This window comes from Pinus tabuliformis, chromosome 7 (assembly GCF_031772625.1).
Source record: "Pinus tabuliformis cultivar Carrire ecotype Pingquan chromosome 7, CPIR1, whole genome shotgun sequence".
Lineage (NCBI taxonomy): Eukaryota > Viridiplantae > Streptophyta > Pinopsida > Pinales > Pinaceae > Pinus > Pinus tabuliformis.
Genome location: NC_142293.1, coordinates 434189978 through 434212217, shown reverse-complemented (window position 1 = coordinate 434212217; position 22240 = coordinate 434189978). Strand labels below are relative to the sequence as shown.

The 22240-nt window shown below is 38.2% G+C and overlaps 1 pseudogene; it reads left to right on the top strand.

Moving 5' to 3' along the window:
* The first annotated feature begins 914 nt into the window (after positions 1 to 914).
* LOC149247822 (pentatricopeptide repeat-containing protein At2g13600 pseudogene) lies at positions 915 to 4381 on the top strand (annotated as a pseudogene).
* The last annotated feature ends 17859 nt before the right edge of the window (positions 4382 to 22240 follow it).

Here is a 22240-nt window from a genome sequence, read left to right as displayed (position 1 = left end):
GCCGACGAAGGAATAATCCGGGAAGGAGCTCCGAGAAAATATGGAGCTGACGCGTGGTTGACCCCTGACGTAACGCAACGTAAGAATCTCGGAGGTTAACTTTCAGCACTTGTTGGTCTTCCGATATTGTTCTCCACCGTTGGAATTGCTCCCGTGTTCTCCGCCGTTGATCACCTGGAGCTGCATACGAACCCACATCAATTCAATGTTTTGCGTGGAGTAAAAGGTTTATGGTTGACCGCCGTAGGTAAAAGAATTTAATGATTGGTACAAGATTTTGGTGAGGCTCTTTTAATATGAGCATGGGCATGTTATAATATATGTTTTTATATATATTTATATACGGCATGTATTAAATAGGAAATCGTATGTAATAAGTTTAATGTTTTTTGTATTGATTTTTAAAAACGTTATGCATTGCACACGGGAGGCATGTATGCGTATTCACAGCAGTAAAAAATGTTGATGGTGCGGTAAAAGAAGAAGAAGAACCAGAGGATGTATGCACAGCAGTGCATGAATACATTCAGTAATGTTTTGTGAAGTTTTTTTTAGGTAGCGAAAACCATGTGTGGTTTTGCACGAAGTAAGTTTTTGTAAGTTTGTGTAAGTTCTGCTTTTACAGCAGTATGTAAAATTGTTTTACACCAGTGAATGAAAATGGAGACTTTACAGCAGTAAGTTATTTTTCACAGCAGTGAATATAAAAGGGATTTTACAGTGGTAAATCTTGGTATCAGTTTTTAATGAATAGAAAGTCTTATGGTGGTGAAATACTCTGTTTCTCAGTGAAATTTCTTTTAAGTCTTCTGTGTGCACAAAAGATCTTGGAGCAAAAGAAACAGAGCATTGTCTCTGTGTGTTTGAATATTTGGTTTTTGGTATTTTCCCCATTAAAAATGACCAACAAAATGGTGATGTTGAGACCGATGTAACCCTTGAGTATTCCCACCACAGGCCCTCTGTTCTTGCAGAAATTTTTCTGGCACATTACAAGCACCGTCGTGTTTATCCAGGTGGTGCTGTTACCTCCCATGCACAGAAATGTGCACACATCTGTCCACATGAAATGACGCCTCTAGATATTTGAACCCGGATGAGATTGCTGCAAACATCAAAACTCCAGAGGTCAGAGATTTTGATGAGAGTTGCATTTATTTTACTTGTATTTATTTTACTTGTTTCTTCTTACATTATGGGCTTATGAGTGATGCTTCCAGATATTTGAAAATCAATGAAACTACTGCAAATCGATTCCAAACATCAAAAAATTTTGATATGGTGAAATGTTTTCAAAAAATTTCTGTCAATTTTTCGTATTGTGGCCTACTATGATTAATATGAATGACCACTATCGCGGGAGCAAGCAGTGTCACTGCTTTGGACTCGTCTCATGCTTTGATCCGAAATCATGAAGGACTCCAGTAGTCTTAGCAGTATCACCGGTGAAAGCAATGCCTCTATTACTATGGAATCCAAACAAGAAGAGGCTAGCCTTTTCTTTCAACAGATTTCCACATGCCATGATCGATCCTCTTGAAAGTGCCAACAGTGGCTGTAATGGTGTGTATCAAGAGGTGACAGCAGTGTGTAAGCAGGGCCAATTAAAAAAGGCGCTACAAATGTTGTTTCTGATCAACCACCATGCCATTTCACCGGACTCCTCCTATACCTATTCTCTTCTCTTGCAGGCCTGTATCGACAGGAGAGCCCTGCCAGAAGGAAAACTGGTTCATGCTCACATCATTCTAACAGGATTCGAACCCGACATCTTTTTGGGAACCAAACTCGTAGTCATGTACGCCAAAACCCGGAGTCCGGCAGATGCGCGCCGAGTCCACAAAGATCTGCCCGAAAGAAATGTGGTTTCCTGGACTGCTATGATTGCAGGATATGCACAGAATGGATGTTTTGGGGATGCTGTGGAACTGTTTTTCCAAATGCAAGAATCGGGTATCGAGCCGAATCAGTTTACCTACGCCAGCGTTCTTCCAGCATTTGCCAACTTGGCAGCTCTGGAAGAGGGAATGAAGATCCATCAGGACATTATTAGATTTGGGTTTCAGTCTAATGTTTTTGTGAGCACAGCCCTTGTAGATATGTATATAAAATGTGAGCGTATAGAGTATGCACGCGAACTGTTTGACAAAATGTCTGAACGAAGCCTGGTATCATGGAATTCTATGGTCGTGGGATATGCACAGAGTGGGTATGTTAGCGAGGCCCTTGAGCTCTTTCAATTAATGCCCGAACGAGATGTAGTCTCGTGGACTGCCATGATTGCGGGATACACACAAAATGGGGATTATGGTAAGGCCATGAGGTTCTTTAGGGAAATGCAGCTGGATCGTGTTAAGGTAAACTCGGACACTTATACAAGCATTCTCCCAGCATGCGCCAACTTAGAAGTTTTGAACATGGGCCGGGAGATCCATGCAAATGTAATTAGAAACGGCTTTCAGTTCAATCTCTTTGTCGGTAGTGCCCTTCTAGACATGTATGCCAAATGTGGGAGTATAGAAGAAGCACAAAAAGTGTTTGCTCAAATGCCTGAACGGAGCTTAGTTTCATGGAATACATTGATTGCAGGATATGTACAAAATGGCCATGTTGACAAGGCCCTGGCACTCTTTGAAAAAATGGATACTCGAAATGTGATCTCATGGACTGCGATGATTGCTGGTTATTCACAGGATGGACAGTATGATAAGGCCCTGCAATTCTTTGGACAGATGCAGCTGACAGGTGTGAAGCCTGACTCGGACGTGTTTTCCTGTGTACTTCCAGCTTGTGCCAACTTGGCTTCTCTCCATGCAGGCAAGGAGGTTCATGAAGATATAATTAGAGGTGGCTTTCATTCCAATGTATTTGTTGGAAATTCCCTTATTGACATGTATGCCAAATGTGGAAGCATAGAAGATGCCTGCAGAGTTTTTGAAAAAATGCCAACACGTGATGTGATATCATGGACTGCTTTGATTGTAGGATATGCTACTCATGGGTATGGTAAAGAGGCCCTTGAAGTCTTTCAACAAATGCTGCGTTCTGGCACAAAACCTGACCATGCCACATTCCTTGGGGTTCTCTCAGCTTGCTGTCATACAGGGCTGGTGGCAGAGGGCCAACAGTACTTTGATTCCATGAGTCATACTTATCACATTAGACCTGGATTGGAGCACTATTCGTGTATGGTTGACATTCTTGGCCGTGCTGGGCTTCTGGATGAGGCGGAAGAGTTTATCCACAAAATGCCAATCAAACCCAATGCTGCAGTGTGGGGATCTTTGCTTGGTGCCTGTATAACGCATATGAATATAGGGCTGGGAGAATATGTTGCAGAACAAGTTCTCATGCTGGAACCTGAAAATGCTGCACATTATGTGGTTCTGTCAAATATATATGCTGCAGCTGGAAGGTGGTCTGATGTAGAAAAGGTGAGGAAATTGATGAAAGAGAGGAGAATAAAAAGGAGGCCAGGATGCAGTTGGGTTGAGGTCAATAACAAGGTGTATGCTTTTATCGTAGGGGACAGCTCAAAACCAGAAACACATGACTTATTCATGGTTGCATAAATTACCTGGGAAGATGAAGGAAGCAATGACTGTGCCTAACAAGAATTTTATGTTTAATGTAAAATGTATGCTGCATGATGTGGAAGATGAGCAGAATGAATTTATTTCCACCAAGGTGGCAAGAAGCTGGCAATTGCATTTGCACTTAATTGTGTTCTCCCCTGCAAATCCTATCAGAATAGTCAGTGAATTGATTTTGATTTTAAGCGGGCCAAGCTCAGGGCTCAAACCTAACTCCATGCGTATTAGGTGCCCATGCTCTCACCGTGATTTGGGAAGCACACACTACGTGATTATGAGATTCCAATCATCACAGTCTAGCTGCTCATTTTCACTCACAGCAGAGAATTGTCCAAAAGCCTCAAGTGGGTGGTGACTCCTTTCTGCCACCAGGTGCATCTCCAAAATGGTCTTCGAGTGAAGATACCAGACAATTTCCTTATTTGAAGTAGGGATTTTGTTTATGTACTCGGAGATCAATTCGTTCATCTTTAGCCCAGGCGAGAGAGGGTGCATCATGTCTGGAAATGCTTCTGTGATCCAAAATTTGGAAAACACAGTTTGATAACGCATATTCTTTTATTTTCATTCTTTTCAAACTAACCGCTATCTAGGGAATGATACACCGAAGTATCCAAGGATAGCTCCATATGCCTGGTAAGATTTTCATATGGTATCTACTGGAATGACCATCTATTTAATTCATGCTGTCAAATTCTGAAATCCAGAGGAAGAGATCCTAAATATTACACGACAGATCTCTAATTGTATTTTAGATTCCTTGTTATCTCCATATACTGATTATTCAATGCCTTCCGAACTGTCTGTTGATAATAAGACATAACATGTCTTCTCATTTTGAAGAGACATTACAGCGCATACAAAATTGTTATGTTACCAAACTTGACCCCCTGCAGACTGGAATTATGCAATTACCATAATTGTTCAATGTTCTAGTCTGCAAAATTTCATCTAAAAGCTGAACTTGCAAAGCACAATGATGTGGACCTTTATGTAACCAATACAAACTAAAACCCTTCAGGCAGAGTATTTTAGGCACGGAACCTAGAAATTAAAGTTCCTCAATCTCATCTTACAATTGCAGAATTTGGCTTCTACTTTTTTGAGCTTTCGAATTGTGGCTGATTATTGCTAGTATCCTATGAAATTCAAGTTTCTAGTGGACATTATAATGTCCGCTAACGCTGCAGTTAGCTAGCTTTTTAATAGGCAAGATCGTGCTCAATTGACTGGCTATCGTGATTGACAATCTATTGATGCATCCGTTGTAGTAGTACACAATGTAAGAAAAGAAATATCCTGGAAGCCTCTGAAATTTTCGTCATGGTTAAAATATTCTACAACAGAGACACTGATCGTACTGAATATCTTGATCGCATCTGTGACATAGAAGTGCAACAGCTTAGCCATGTTGTCGATGCTATAGCTACAAGTTACTCTCATTTCACTTGCACTCATAACAAAAACCTCAATGGATGTAGTGGATATATTCCAATTTGTTTGGGAACACCTCAATGGATGTAGTGTACATATTCCAATCGGTTGGGGAACAATAAACTTTCTGTGAAATTGAAACATAGATCTATCTTAACCCCCGATTTATTAAATATCTACAATTGTAAATCTCTGATTTCTTTACAAATTCAGAACTAAGACAGATCTATACTTAGTTAATTCAAGTAAAAAGAAACATCTTAAAAAAGAAATTCAAGTAAAACTGAACGGCCACATCATGGAGCAATATAATCATTTAGCAGTCTTCCTTTCTCCTGCAGAAATTTGGCAATCCAAGAAGTTAGAGTTCCAATTGGTTAGAATTCGGATAAACTTGTGAAGAATCTGGTTTGGGTCGGTTTAGAATGAGTAAAACTTCGGAAAACAAAGTTCTAACATATATGAAATTTGGGATTATGGTAGAACTCTAACTATGTCTAAAAATTTGTATCGGTTCAACTTAAATTTATCAATAAAAATAAAATCTAATTGTTACATGTTTAACTTACTTCGTCTCCTTACTTTGTGAGGAATTCAAAAATTGTGCCCGACTATCCTTGTGGGATACATGAGTTAATTAATTTATTAAGGTGGGAAAGTGATGAAATTGCTACATTAGGCATATGCAAAATCATGAGATAAACAGAAGGACAATCCCAAATTTTAACTTCAAATAAATATTTAAATGTTTTTTTATTGAGTTTTTTTCAATTAGGTTTAAGTTTAGGGTTAGGGTTAGTTTTAATATTAGTTGGAAAAATTATTTTCCCACTTGCAAGATGTTACAATTTAGTGGACATAGAACTCCAATCTGGAAGGATTGTTATTATGGTCTCGAATCTCAAAGATTGAAAAGTGAAGGTATTAAAAAGTGAAGATATTAGGTTCTCGAATCTCAAAGATTGAAAAGTGAAGAAAATGCAAATTTAGACATATATAGATGGGTAATTTGATAAGGGGACAATTTTAACTTTAAGAAAATACTCAATGTTTATCTATAGTTTGGTGGACATAAAGGTGAATATAGGAAGGGTTGTTGTTACCCTTTATAAAGCTTGTATGATTACTTCTGTTGGAACATTAAACTTGAGAGCTTGTTTTTTTGGAATGCTCATAATGGTGAAGAGATAATATACCATTCTTTGGACAAATATTTTATTTAGAAAGTATTATTGTTTATATAGACGAGTGAGTGATGTCTATATTGATTAAAAAAAAAAACTTCAAATAATTATTTACTAATAATACATAGGTCCTTTTTCAATTTGAAAAAGTAAATAAATGAAAACTTCAAATAATTATTTACTAACCCTTTGTAGGTCATTTTTTAATTTGAAAAATAGATGTGGATATTATAGCATTTACATTGATTGTAACATTTAACATGAGTGTACCACGAGCTCAACCTTCGTTTTATTTTAGAAAAATTCATAGAACATAATGATATATAGGTTATTGGTTTTTAGAAAATTGATTCTTAATATTAAAAAATGTTATTCCTTTTCCAATTAAAATAAAATTACATGATGGGGCTTAAAATTTCATTTTCACATTATCTATCACAACAATGAAAAATTTGGACTACCCTTCTATGGTTCAACAATCTGACCACACTTCATTTCATGTGGTGTAAAAGTTTTTTATGAACCGTTCATTGGATGAATGCAATTCCTTGGCTAAAATCTTGCCATGTGATATATTAGTTGAAAACCTGAAATTCTAAATATTCAAAGCTCGTTAATCATATATACCTAGCTAAAAGACCTCATCATATCCGACGAAAGGAACTTGTAAAAACTAACTATAATTAGAAGAAAAAAATCAATTGTTGGTACATATCCAACCAAAGGCACTTGTAAAAACTCATTATAATTAGAAAAAAAATAAAAGGTAAAAAATCAATGGTTGTTACATTTAACCTTCTTACTACAAGTTTTTGAAGTAATAAAATGATTAAGCTATGTAACAAACAATTTTCTTTAATCTAAAGCCCATAATCATCATACTTAGTGAGCAAAACCTAAAATATGTTTTTAAATATAGATAGAATAAGATGGAACCCATGACGTGTAGACCAGTTGGTTTGCGTGGGGTTTAGTCCCCGCCAATTCACAGGTTCAACCTCATGGGGAGGGGCTGAGGAGTTGAAGCCACTTTGGGCGTATTAAACTTCCCAAGGTGCATTCAGGCTTGATTGAGCCTTGTATAATCTTGGTGATAAGCATCCCATTGTGGGTGGAACGGGCTTCTTCCAACCAAAAAGCAGGTTGGCTCCAACTTAGGCTCAGCCTAGTTACAAAAAAAGAAGAAGATAGAATCAGATGGAAGACCTACTTGACCTCTTCAATAGTTTTGCCCTCCCTTTTCTTCTAACGTCTTTATTATTTTTTTTCATCTTGTCAACAATTGCGTCATTCATCTATAACACTCCAAACTTCCCTTCATTCTCTAATTTGTTTTCTTCATTGGTTTTAGATTAGAAGATATTGCAAACTGCTAGGTTGTTTGAACTATATCTTGAATGATAGGGTTGATAGTTTAGTATAATAGAAAGAGGAGAAGTGGATTCATTTTCTATATTAATTGCCTATAGGTTGGTACAAAATAGGTCGCTTCACTCCAATCATGAAAATGAAAATTCAAAATCCACTACACCAAAGCGTATTATTGAGGATAATAGCTGGAAGGAATATCTCCAACAACCAAAGTACTTCATGTGTCAGCGTTTCCAACTTATGGACCTACTTCTTTCTATTTCATATTAATATATATTTTATAAAAAAAAAATTGATGGTATCTATGATTAAGCAAATGTCAAGGAAATGGAATGTAATGTTCCTAAGGAGAATAATATGGGGTATATAGGGAGGTATCAAAAGGGTGTGGCCATAATCATGGAATAGATCCATTATGTAGTTGGAAAAAATAATATAATAATAAAGGGTAATTAGCATAGATCCTTAAGAATACCGATGAAAAAGTGTAAATACAATGGAGTATAGTTGTATTGAAATAAATTGAATGTTGATCATTATCGCATAACATGGTTTAACAAGTGATTCCTTCCATAATAAGTAATTGATAGTGTTACCCTACCCTTAGAGTTCACTCTATATTCTCATTTTGTTTGTGATGTGAATGTAGTGAACCCTAACTCTCTAATAGTGATCCTTAGCTATTGAACTTGAATTACAAACAAGATAGAACCCATAAACCCCAAAAATGAATGCATACACATAATAATAATACCAAGATATAGAGAAAAATCTTAAGGCAGAGTAACACCATCAATTACTCCTTTTGGGATGAATAACTTCATGAGCCATGCTTGTCAATCATAATGATCAACATCCAACTTATCTCAATATAATGATATGTGTATTATACTTTCTCATGAGCATTTATAAGGGGTTTGTGCCAAATATTACTCATTTTTATATTATTTTATCTAACTAATGTGCGCTTATTCCATGAATATGGCCACATTACATTTATTATCCCTTTGGGTACCTCCCTTGGTGGCCCATATTATCTTCCCTAGGTACATTACATTTGACCAATAAGAAACATTGCCTTGTTATTTAGGTTTGTTATCTTCCTGTGAAATAGTTTTTAAGGCAATGGAGATTGCCTTATTGACAACATGACTAATATATGAACAATGATAAATGTCACTTCTTTATCATTTGGGTTTGTCACCTTCTTGTGAACAAGGCTTCTTAGGCAAAAGAGATTTCCTTATTAGCATGCTTTTCTACTTGCCTACTTATTGATTTTTCAACTTAAAAGGGGTGAAAAATCTCCTTTTTAATAAAACATTTAGCCATGTCTACAACTTTTGTTGGTTCTCAATTACTATGAAAACAAGAAACATGACAAAATCTTATCCTTTATGTAAGGCAAATACATTTAGAAATTTGAGTAGAAAGTTTACATTTGAGGAAACATATTCATTAAAAAGTGAAAAGGACATTGAAGTTGAATTTGATATGTTTTTCTCTTGCTCCTGTCCATTGGGAAGGTTCCATAGTCTACTGACTAGAGTAGGTAGTGCTAGTTAGATGTTGTCTTTTCACCAAGAATCACTTTGAACATAACATATTTTTCATCGAGGAATCACTGAATTAAGGCAACAAGTTCTTCATAAGAGAGAGGACAACAAATAACCAAATGTTGATAGTTGTACAAGTCCTCTTAGATTTTCCCGGCTTGTCTTGAGAGCCAAACATGATTTCACATGAGGCTAACCTACGGGTACAAGCAAGAGAAGAAATCAAAAAGAAAAAAACAGAAGTAAAGCGAAGGAAAAACAAGTAAGCAAGAAAACCAGAATGCAAAGCAAAGTAAAGCAAGGAAGCAAACACTACTCCTAATCCTATGCTAAACAATGCATGGGTCTGCGCACTTGAAGTGATACTTCCGATGCAGCCATCGATGCATTGGCCGACCCATGTTGGTGAAGGCATGGTTCGTGAGAAACACAATCGAGTGAACCAGTGCACATAAAATATATAACAATGAATAGCAACACATTCCGAGATTAAATGCGTCCACGGAGCAAAACTGAGTGTAAGTGCATGACATGCAATCCGTGGACTTACCATGGTGTTGTGCAACACTGCATGCAGATGTTAAGCAAAAACATACTCTTGACTGTGACATGCAAGAAAACGAGAGAAACAAAGACAACTTGTGTCGCGCATGTCTGCTTGATGTGTAAGATTCCTCCAATGCACGAGCGATGGGATCGTGTGGTTCAAGTGGAGGAAGAAAAATCTGAGTGTTGGATTGATCTTCAGGGTATATAGATGAGTGATGAGTAGCCTAGGGTGTTTCACAATTTTTCTGATCAGGAGTGAAACTAACCTCAGGATAGCGAGGGCCTGACATAACCATTAGCGCAGACTGAAGTGCCTCGACAGCCTGCAGGGTTCCCTCTTTGTCAATAGATAAATCATCGGAGACCAGTGTCTTAGACAGATTAACAACGAGTGAATCAACATCATGTCAAATGATGAAGTACAGAGATCACGACAACCAAGATCAGAAAATTCAGGATGTTTGTTGGCATTCTTATGATTTGATGAATCACACAAAGGGGCAAATGAGAACCAAGAATGTTCACCCTCTACGTTTCCAGAAAAAGCAGATGAAAAATCAAGTGGATGTTCAACGAATGATTTTTCCTCTCCGTTGTTGAATGATAAGCTGACATCTGGTGTGTTCTGCGAATGATCAACAATGGGTGCACCAGTTGGTGGATTTACACATGGAAAATCAAAGATGGCAGTATCACCAAAGATGTCAAGGAAAAGCGAAGGAGGTGCAGATAGAAGGAGATCATCCTTCGCTGCAGGTTGATGTTTAGGTTCCTAGTCATACATATCATGAATGATAGTGCAGGTTGGTTGTGCAACACCAACTCCGTTGATGGCTTGATCCTCGTTCACAATAGGTGTAGAGTCCGGAATGGAAGAACACAAAGACAATGCAATCAGAAAGATCATAAGAACACAAAGACAAAGGTTGTTGTAACAAAGGCATGTGACAACACATGGGCTTCGCAACCAAATTTGCACGAAAATTGAGAGAAGTGATGCTGGGAGGATATGACTGTTGAAAAGATGTGCATGCATGTTCTCCCACATCACTCTACGGTGGTGACGCTGTTTAATGAGGGGATGGTGGAAAGTCACTTGTGACAGGGACTACGTCCGTTTGTGATTACGCAGCTCCATCACCAAAGTATTCTAAGTGGGGATTGAACCTCAACTTCATCTTGGGATGCAGTGATTTGGTAAGGAAATATTCAAATCTGTGCATGAGACGCTGAAATTTCATCCGACTTTTTGAAGCTTGAAATTGCAATACACAGAAGCGTTGCCGAAAATCCATAGGCGATTCTTGCAAAGTCTTCCATTATTTTAATAATTTTTTGTCAAGAGGTTCCGAATCAAAATGATGGAAAGTAGATTCAATGAGATCACAAAACTGCTCAAGTGAGTGCAAGCTGTCGGGTGGCAGGTTGCTGCACCATCGTTGTGGGGATTCACAAAGTGTGCGTGAAAGCAAGAAAGTGGCCTCTTCATTAGAGAAGTCATCTTCCTCATCAATAAATGCATAGAAGTCTTGTAAGTACTTAGGCCAGGCCACTTCGCCTTCACCAACATACGTGAATTTGACAAGAGATCAAAAAACTCCCCCGTGATGTTGAGAGGTTCGACATAAGAGAAACATCGTGGAGGGATGAGTCTAATGATATCCATGACAGATATGTGAAGATTCAAAACAAGATGTAACAACTCACCTTGTCATCTGGCCATCCTTCTAGTACCAGAATGTTGATGGTGCTAGACTCGCCAACATCAGGGGATCTCCCCAGTATGAAGTCCAAACTAGACCTCACACCGTTTGGTGTGGGAGTCCCATCCGGTATGATGGCCTGGTTTCCATTATCTTAAAGATATGCCTTAGCTCTTGCTTGTTGACACAAGAGAGTGGTCTACTTTGTCTTCAAACAACGAGGTTTGCGTCCCTGGTGAGTGCTAGTTTTACTTGTGTCAAGGTTATTTCACAGTGGAGGGAGAGGGTGGAGGTGAGTGTCTAGTTGAATGGGAAGAGTCCCAACTTTGTCAGAGACACACAACACACAGGACATGCGTAGCTTCCGGCGAAGGAGTCCACACAGATGCGGTAGTCACAAACACACAATGAAATGGTAGCACGTACAACACCTAGCATAGTAGTCCACACGAGTGTGACAGTCGTTATAACAAGTTTATGGGAAAGGTTTTGTCTGATGTCCAGTGAGGCGGCCCACACGAGCAAGACAACGTTAAAAACTTATACAACACATTTTCATAGACATATGTATTAGAGCAACCGAAACAGTTCAATTGTTTAACACAAGTTAAAGCAACATGCATTACAAGTGTTCCAAGATAAGTCTTACAAACAATTACAATACATGTGTGAAAACGTGTTGGCCTGTTAGCAGGCTTCTGAATTAAGCAAAAGTTCCACGACACATCGGTACACCATTACATCACTAACCTGATGGGTGGGGCGTTGGAGTCACTGCTCGCTCCTCAAAGAAAAGATTACGGACTCTCACGACTATGAGGGAGGAGCCAAGGTGAAAAGTATTTTGCATGTACAAATGAGGGCTATTTATAGCCAAGGGTAAAACTGGCCCTTGTGACTGTTCAATTTCCCTCATGATTGTTTGACTTTCATGACTCTTCAGATTACAAGTGGGTCTCTTGGACTTCCATGTTACATTACATTGATTTACACAGTATGACCCACAGTAGTGATGTGGCCTGACATGAATCATGACACGACTTGACATGACAACGTTGGCATGTTCTTGTTGTTGCTGGTGTGCATGTCGAGCTGCAGTGCTGCTAAGTGATGGATGTCCTCTTGGTGTATCATAGCTTCACCTCTACATGTCGAGGCGTGTGGAGTCCTCGATGGTCATTGTGTTCGCTTGATGTTGCATGTGCATGTTGCTCCTTGCCTGTGCTTTAGCATACTTGACATGTTCGTCCATTCGTTTGTCTACGAACGCATCTTCGCATGTTCATCTGTCCATCCATCCACAGACACCTCTTCACATGGTCGTCTGTTTGCAAACACATCTCTTCGCATGCATCATTTGTTTGTTCATTTGTGAACATGTCCTTTTGCATGTACTCCCTTTATTCATCCCATCTATCATCACGTCATGTTCCTTCATGTACCTGTATCTATAGTCACTCATGATGAGACGACATCAAATCCAAAAATCTCTTAGCCTACCATGATGCATGATCATTTTTGGGTGTGGGTGACCACGAGAGCGGACAAGGTTGCAAAACTGCGCGAGGCAAGTTTCGGGCTAGGATGCAGGCTCCGGGCACTGCTGGTGAAAAATGCGCAGAAATCACTGGGATATGGAGATGAGCAATCTACAGACCTTGCGCCCACCCTAAGGCGCCATCAAAGTGAGCTGCTATCTGCTCTAGTTTACCTGCCACATCCATCCTAGAATCTTCCTTCGTCCAGTGGCTAACGCCCGCCCCGACACATCAAAATCTAGCGAGTGTCGCCGGTGCAGGACCAGGATTGGCAGTGATTGTCCACGAGGTATGGCTCGGCTAGAGGACAAATCTGTGCAATTTTTGGAGGGAAGCAGTGTGGGCTGCAGGAAGGCTTGGCAGACAAATCTGCGTAGTTTCTAGAGGGAGCTGATAGCGGGAGATTGGCAACAAAAACTACATAGTTTCTGGAGGGAAGTGGCAGCGAGCTGTTGGGAGCTGCTAGCAAGAAAATCTATGTAGTTGCAGGGAGGCTGACCTGCTAACCACCTTTGTGTAGTTTCTTAGATGAGCGGACTACTGGGTTGTAGGTGCCTTGCTCAGGAAATATGTGAATTTTTCTGGGTGAGCAGCTGGCTGGCTGACTGGGTGAGTCGCTGGGAAAATTGCGTAGTTTTATGAGGGAGACAAGGACAGGCATCAGGTGTCTATCTGGGCTATCTATGCAATTTTCTCAGTCAGCAAAGCGGGAAAGGTCTATAGCCTCTGCAATTTTTTAGGGGAGTTAGTCCCAGGGTGACTATCCGGTCAAACTCTCCAATTGACCAGCAGGAGGGTTGATTGATCAGCTTGCTAGGAGCACAACTTGGAATGGCTTGTTGGATGTTTCTACGTTATTTTAGTGATAGTCGGTTGATTCGATGGTGGGGTGAAGGTCCGACTATTAGAGGGGGATCTGGTCGTCAGAACTTCAGCAAAGTGGCTAAGTGTGTGAGTGAGCGAATTTGTGTATACGCAACCTTGCAAACACACACTCACATGACTTGACGACAAGACACCTCAAACCATCAAGACACACATGCTCAACATGACTAGCCAATGGTGCAAACGACAAGCATGATGCTTGTGATAGATCGTTGGACAACCGCAACGATGCTTGCGTGACAGTGCATACAAGTTCGTGTGTGAGTGTGACGGATGTTTACATAGCGAACACAACATGTGCATGCAAAGTGAAGACCTTGAACACCACCAGAACGAGGCCACAAGCATGACATAGCACTCAACATGTGAAAGATGACAATTGGTCGAACAAGTGAAAAGGAAGCACGACATGTAGAAGCAACATATAAAGTGACTTTTCATGTTTGTGCACATGCATGTTACTGAGGACATGATGATATGACAATGACAAGCAGTCCTACAAACTCAACTAAGAGGTGTAGTTCGAAAGATGTTCTATACTTACCATACTTACCCTCAAGATGATCATGCATCCAACGGAGTTTGCATGCAGTCCTGATCTTTTCCATTACTCGTTTCCTTGGTCCTTCTCCTCTACTCCTTGGAAGTAATTTCAGCATATCACATTTTCCTATAGAGACTGAGAGGTAGATTTGTGCAATTTCAGCAGACAGTGAATTCTGCCGGAATGAGGCCTTGGGAGGCCCGTCTGCGCAATTTCTACATGCAAGAATGACATGACAAATTGGACAACACTGCACAGTTTTGAGGATCAAAGAACTGTTGCGGGACAAGGGTACCAGGAGGACACCTCTGCGCAATTTCTGAGTGCAATGTAGTTGGACTACTCTGCGCATTTCTGGAGAGAAGTGTTGGCTGGGGCCTCTGCGGGCTATAGGGTTTCAACAGGCATGGGAGGTTGGTGTCTCTATGCATTATGGGGTTTCAGCAGGCAAGGAGGGTTGGTTGATGGTTGCAAAAACAAAGTGCATAGTTCCGGGAAGCTGGATGAGACTAGGCTGTTTGGGAAAATGGCTAAGTGTGGGATCAGTGAAACATATGCAAACATTGATAGAAATCGACTGTGATCACACACGAACACTTAGTTACACAACGTAGACCATCGAGAATATATAAGACATATTTTGCTTGATGCAACAGCCTTCGTGAGGTGAGTGCATGAGGTGAGTGTGAAACATGTCTATGTGATGACAACCACTCATACACAAAAAAATCCCTTGAAGCAAGACAACATTCCCTTTGTATGACAAACAACAACCCCTGTGCTCATATATGACACATGCTGCATGAAGATGAGAACGATAAAAACTCTTAAGATCAAAGAGGGGAGCTTGAAATCATCAACTTACCAACAAGCGGCCAAGGATAATCGATCGCAAGATCCGAAGTAGGCTCCAAAATTTGCATGCGAGCCAAAAAATTTTAGGGTGGTTGTAGCCACTACAACATAGATGACAAGAGGTCTATGTGTTCCCCAATAAATCTGTCCTTTCTTCCCAGCGTTGATATGTCGCTTCAACCAGGCCACAAAGACATAATAGGTTGACTCTAGAGACCACCTCAAGCCTGGATCTAAAACACACTTACATTGAATTACTGTACTATAATTAACAACTATTGAATGGTGATATCATTGATGCCAACATCGATCTTATAATGCTCTTAATATTCATCCAATTTGCATTGATTTGAAGCTCCAAATGATAATAAACCCTAGATGCCCCACACTTGTTGAAAAAAATGGATGTAATGGACAACGATTTTGATCACATGACCATCCTAATTTGATTCTCCTAGTTGTTTTGATTCCAACGGTAGGTGGTACGCCTCCTAATTCTTCATGGTTGAGGAGTTAGACCTCTTTAAATAGTGGAGCCCCATTTTTGGTTAAGAAGCTCTAAAGGATATGCTACAAAGAAGTTGTTTTTATTCAATAAAATTAAAAATAAAATGGCCCTAGTCAAAATAAGATATTATTAATGGGGAAAAGAAACCAAAAGTAAATTAAAACTGACCTAAATTATTGTGGGGTTTTTGGCTACAAAAATATTCAAATTCAATTTCAATTTTATCCCTCCCATTTACATAAGTTGGCTTCAATAAGAGCCCCTCTTCTTCACTATAAAAGGAGACTCAATTTCTCCACAAGGCCAAGCATCAAACATTGATCTAGTGTGAGTTATTTATGTGATTACATCCTTGAGAAGATATGGAGAAGGAGTAGATCGATTTTTTGAAGGGTTTTTGGCTTGATTTTTATGTTTGTTCGATTATGGTTTTCGCTAAGGTTTTGAGCACATGCTGAGGCCATTCGACCCTTTTTGAAGCAGAGGTAAGTCTTCTATTTTAAGACCGTGTAGAATCAAGCAATTTTTTTATGGAGGAAGAGATTTCTAAGCTTACAAGTATCATCTTTTGATCTGATATTCATGGGGATTCTTGTTTGAGGTTTTCAACCCTCCCCAAGAAAATGCCTATGATAAATCTGAGGTACTTTTCATGGGTTTATGGAGAAGTTTTGTACATAGTTGCAACTTCTCTTCTAGCAAGATTTCAAGGCCTTTTGAGTTTGTTTTTGTAGCTCACCATTAGAGGAAATTTCAACTTAAAAGTGGCCTCCTAAGAAAAAATAATAAAATAAAAGTTAAAATAATAAAATAAGAGATGAATTCTGGAGGGAAAAGAATATAACTACTTTTTTTAATTGTATTTTTGTCTTAACACTCTTTTTAAATTTATCTTAAATTTTCATCAATGTGGGTCTTCTAAAACGTATACGTAAGGGGTACTTGTTGGATGTGGAATTTAACTCTGCATCCAACGAGTGTCTACAGTTGAAATTTCAGTAAACCTATAGAGAGAAGCCAAAAATACAATTAAAAAAGTAGCTTTTCTTATTTTCCCTCCAAAATATTTGCATGTGCCTCTTTTTAAATTTAAAGGATTTGATTGGTTTACATATTATGACATGAAAATTACATTAAAATTTCATGGGCACTTTTAGGCTAAAATTTCCTCTAATGTGAGGCACAAATTTATGGCCTTTTCTAGGACTATCATGTGGCATATATATTCATCCTATTTATCAACTATGTTCAATATACGTTTTGGCCTAGTACTGGTGACACCTAGTTTCGATCAAATGTGTCCTTCAAGAATATTTTAATGAATGATTCCGACTCAACTTGAATCGACACATGTGATCTAAATTTTTCATAGCATTCTTATGAAAAATCTATGAGGTAATGCAGATTGAGGTGCTTTAGTAGATATATGTTTTCATGTTGTAACCCTTCTCTGAGGTTTGTGGTAAATTTGTTGACTATTTTGAATAGGTCTTGGAATCTATTCTAAGATGAGACTTAAATCCTAATATGAATTCGTTTAACGAATCCCACAGTGGCTTTTCATTCGATATGAACAAAGGTCCATTCAAGGATTACTTTTGAATTAAGACAAAGAAGTTGTTGAAGTTCAAGATGCCCTAATCCAAAGTTTGCGAGGTCATTGTGTTTGATTTCCAACTATATTTGAAAGTTCTATAAGTATACCTCTATGACATAACTTAGATCCCCAAGGTTATAAAGTATCTAGGGAATGTGGACCTATAGCTATGTGGTTATTCTAAGGTAGAAATTTGAAGCTAACCTATGACTTGGAAACAGACATTCTCACAATTCAAGGTTGATTCAAGGGCTATTTTGTAGGATGTTTAGGAATTCTTTATGGAAATACAAAACCCTTGTTTGGTATAGCATACCTTCATTGTATATTTTCAATTGCAAAACCCTTTTTGGTATAGTAGAAATGTATACCTAACTTTCATGGTTAAGGTTTTATCTAAGGTCATATTAATATTTGAGTTGTAGTGATCTTTTGAATAGTGATTAGCTTTAGACCTAGCATCAAAAGCAACAAAGGGACTCTCATCTATAACAGTGGATAAAGGCACCAATGTATGTGTAAGAACAAGGTCAAATCATAAGCAAACATCTCTAAATGTCAACTCAAAGGACACCTTCAATATTGAAGCCTTTATAAGGTGTTCCTTGATGATTTTTTGAATTCTGGGTTGATCCTTTGACATATATTCCTAAGGCTTGTGTCTTATCTTTGAATTTATTTAATTCCTAGTCATGATAGATACTGAAGACTCATATTCACTATAGAAATAGAGTTATATTCATCTTCTGATTAAGGCATCTTAAAGAGCAATATTTTTTGGAATGGAATTAGTGGCAGAGATGAAATTTTGTCATTGTTTGTGAATACATTGGTCACATCATCAAGGACTACAAAAAGAGGCTTGGTTTTTTTGCAAAGGCTTGCATTCTTTGGTTTAGTGGTATCAACATGTAGAGAGATATTTGATCTTGTCGCAATTGTGATGTCTAATGTTAGAAAAGGTTGAGGTAGAGTATGTATTAATGAGATTGTAATGTTGAGAGGACTAATTAGATTGTTAATGTTGAAGCATTTGATGAGTTCAAGGGTTTGCAGTGCTTCTATCTAGCTTGTTGAACCAAGGTTATGTTAGCATTTATATGGTTGGATGTTTGATGAAATATTGATGAAATTGAGCAAAGGCTAACTGAATCTAGGGTTTACTATTTATGTACATATTGAGCAAAAGTAGATTTGATTGAGAAAATATAGTATTGTAGTTTTTTTTTGTATTGATACTGAACACATGTGGATCCACTCTAAAAATCATGAAACATTGTACATTGTGGCAAATTGAAGGTTGGAGTCTTCAGGGAAAGTGGTAGCTTGTTGAGAAAGGTGTCAGGGTGGTGTAAGGTAGGAGATTAGAGTCTCCTTTAGGTTGGAGCCTAAGAACACTTTAGGGTGACAAGGTGGTGCTAGTGCAGGTTAGAGACTATGGAGGGCATTGGAGTGTCCTTCAAGTTAGAGCTGATAAATTAGGGAGTTGGAGGTTCCTTCAGGTTGGAGCTTGTATATTAGGGTGTTGGAGTATCCTTCCAGTTGGAGCTAGTAAACTAGGGCATTGGAGTTTCCTTTTATTTGGAGTTGATAAATCAGGGGGTTGGGGCCTCCTTCTAGTTGTAGCTATAGAATCTTGGAAGTTGTAGCTTTCTATTGATGTAACCTATAAAATACCTATATTAAGAAGCATTCAGTGGTTTTTCTCTCATAAGGATATCCACCTAAAGTTTATGGTGTATTGTCTCTGATGTTTTGAATTATTTAATGGTGTTGCTATTTTTTTTATGTTTGATCTAACACTAATGTTAATTAATGCTATGGATATTAAAATTAACTAATTGAAGGGAAATAATGATTCACCAATTCACCCCCCTCTTAGTATTTCCAACAATTGGAATCAAAGCAAGAGTTACAACTTAATAGTTGGAAGGAAGATCTCAGAAGTGCAGAGATGGGAAAATCAAAGAAGCATGCATCCAAATTTTCAAAGGAAGTCTCTAGTATCACAATAGTCTCCAAATCAGTTATAGAAAATGAAGAGAGTCAAGTTTGCTATCTAGCTCCCAAGTTCGATGAAGCCAAATATGAAATATGGGAATACATAATGGAAGCCTATTTGAAATCTCATGAAAGTGATGTTTTGAACTCTATTGTTCTCGGAGACACATCTATCGATGAATATACAAGGTACAATACAAAAGCAATGAATTTAATTCTAAGAGCTTTGCCAGACCCTGTAAAAGCCAAGGTAGATCAATGCTCATCAAACAAAAGTATTTGGAAGAAGGTCCATGATCTCTACTCAAAGAAGCTTGCAGGTTAGGATGAAGATGATGATGATGATTGTGATTCAGTTGAAGTAGATGATGAAGAAGAAGAAGAAATAATCAACATGGAGGGAGAATTGATTAGTGCCTTATGTGATCTTAACAAAGCAAGGAAGTGAAATCAAATATTCGAAGAAGTTTCCCTTCTAAGACTTCAAGTGCAAGAAGCTAAAAGAAATAGAAAAAAATGACAAGCCAGTTAGAGGGATTTGTTTTGAAATATATAACAGAAGTTGGTCAAAAGTATAAGGAAATTGTTTCATCTCTAGCTTAAATAAATAGGCTCAGAAAGGAAAGTGAAAGGCAGAAGGAACAAATTAAATATTTTAACAAAGAAAAGAAAAATGTCACCCTTTTAAAACTGTGAGTAGAGAAGGTAGAAGAAAGAAGAAAAGTTGTGAAAAGCCAGTTTTAGGTAGATATTGATCAAAAGCAAAGAGAATTTGTTGCTTCTCTAACTGAAATAGACAAGCTTAGGACATGGAAGAAGGAGAAATTGTTGATTGAAAAAAGGAATAATAATGTCATTGTTCGACTGATGATGAAGGCGAAAGAAGTAACTGAAATTCCATGCAATGAAGGCACAAGTTCCAAGCCCCACACACCAACATTTATGAGAAGCCTGACAACAAGATCCTTCAAAGGTAAAATCAAGGTCAAAAGAAGATTAAAGGTAATGTTGATCCAACAAGTAATATTGAAGTAATCAAGGATAAATATTAACAACGGGTTGTACCTCCTCCAAGAAAGAATATTTATAGAAGACTGTCAAGACAAGACATCTCATCTAGGTACCTTAGTATGTTTAATGGTTATTGTTTCTCATGTTCTAACTTCGAGCATATGGATAGGGATTGCAAAAATGATCAAAACCCTAGAAGAAAGTTTGGAGGATCATAGGACAAATTTCAAAAAGACTTAATCAACAAAAAATATATGTCAGTTTCTCTGTCTTTCAAGGATCACATAGAATGATTCAATTGCAATAACTATGGACACATAGCCCATTATTGCATATATATGAAGTAAAACAATGATATTAGGTACAAGAAGGTTTGGAGAAGGAATGAAAAGAAAGAAGATTAGGTGAATGAAAAAGTCTTAGCAGTTATGTTCTCGGGATTTCTAAAGTCACAAGACTATGATGAATCAACAAGTACATTGGAAGATGTCAAGATTCAGGATGATTCAGCTACAGAGCTAGTTCATACATTATTATGAAGAATCCAGCTTAATGGCTCCCTTTCCTATGAATATTGAATAGGGAGAGTCTAAGTAGTGATGGTTGAAGATATATATTTTGGCACTTGAAAAATGATAGATGTGAAGAAGTCATCAGTACAGTAATCAGTATTATGGGCAAATTAATCAGCCTTATGTAGAGCAGTAGGTTTGGAAAGTAGTGCCATGGACAATTTTCAAGAACTCATTATTTTTGTCACAAAGAAAAATAATTTTAGCAATGTAGATTGACTAGTGAAATGAGCTATGGCAGGCTATGAGAGGCATAACAAGTCAGGGGGAGATAGACATGTTGCAAGAGAAAAGTAGATATCTCATTAGGAGGAGTCACCATTTTCCATTAATGTCAAAGGGGGAGAGAAATTAGGAAAAGATCAAAAAGCATGAATTCAAGGGGTAGTAGTAATCGTAGGGGGAGTATGTTCATTTCCATCAATGACAAAGGGGAGATTATTGAATGGTCTTTTCATTGATTCCACGTTGACATTTGAACACTCTAAATATTCATCCAACTTGAATTGATTAGAAGCTCAAAAATAATAACAATCCCTAGATGCCCCATACTTGTTGATGAAAATAGATGCAAAGGACATTGATTTTGATCGCATGACCATCCTCATTTGATTCTCTTAGTCGTGTTGATTCCAATGGTAGGTGGTATGTCTCTTAATTCTTCACGGTTGACGAGTTACACCTCTTTAAAGATTGGAACCCCATATTTGGCCAAGAAGCCCCAAAGGATATGCTACAGATAATTTGTTTTTATTCAAGAAAATTAAAAATAAAATGGGCCTAGTCAAATAAATATTTTATTAATGCGAAAAAATAATCTAAATTAAATTAAAATTAGCATAAATGATTATGGGGTTTTGTTGGACACCTAATCCTAAAGGGTTAGCGTGGAAGTTGAATGGACAAGCAGTCCAAGAGACCTTGGGATCTGAATCCCAAGAGTCACCAATTGTACTATAAATGTGTATCTTATGTTAATAAAAATATTCACTCACTGATTTATCTTTCCTATATTCTATGTTTTCCATGTGAGTTTAACATGGTATCAGAGCCATGATGTGTGGCCTGTGTAGTTTTGTGCAACTGGTCTGAGCACTGGCCTTTGTCATTCTGACTTGAGCAGTGTTCTCAATGCCTCTGTCCTCTGAAGGATTAATTTGGTGAATGATTACTTGGTCCAGAGGGGAAGGCAGAAGAATGCCTCTGTTGAATCGACATACCATCGCTACGTGCCTAAAACTTCTTGCAACGACCTCAAATGTTCAACACCCGGCAGCTCCTCTAACTCGTAGCAGAAAGAAACGTCTAGCTGTCTGAGCTCTGTCAGCAGCGCCAGCGC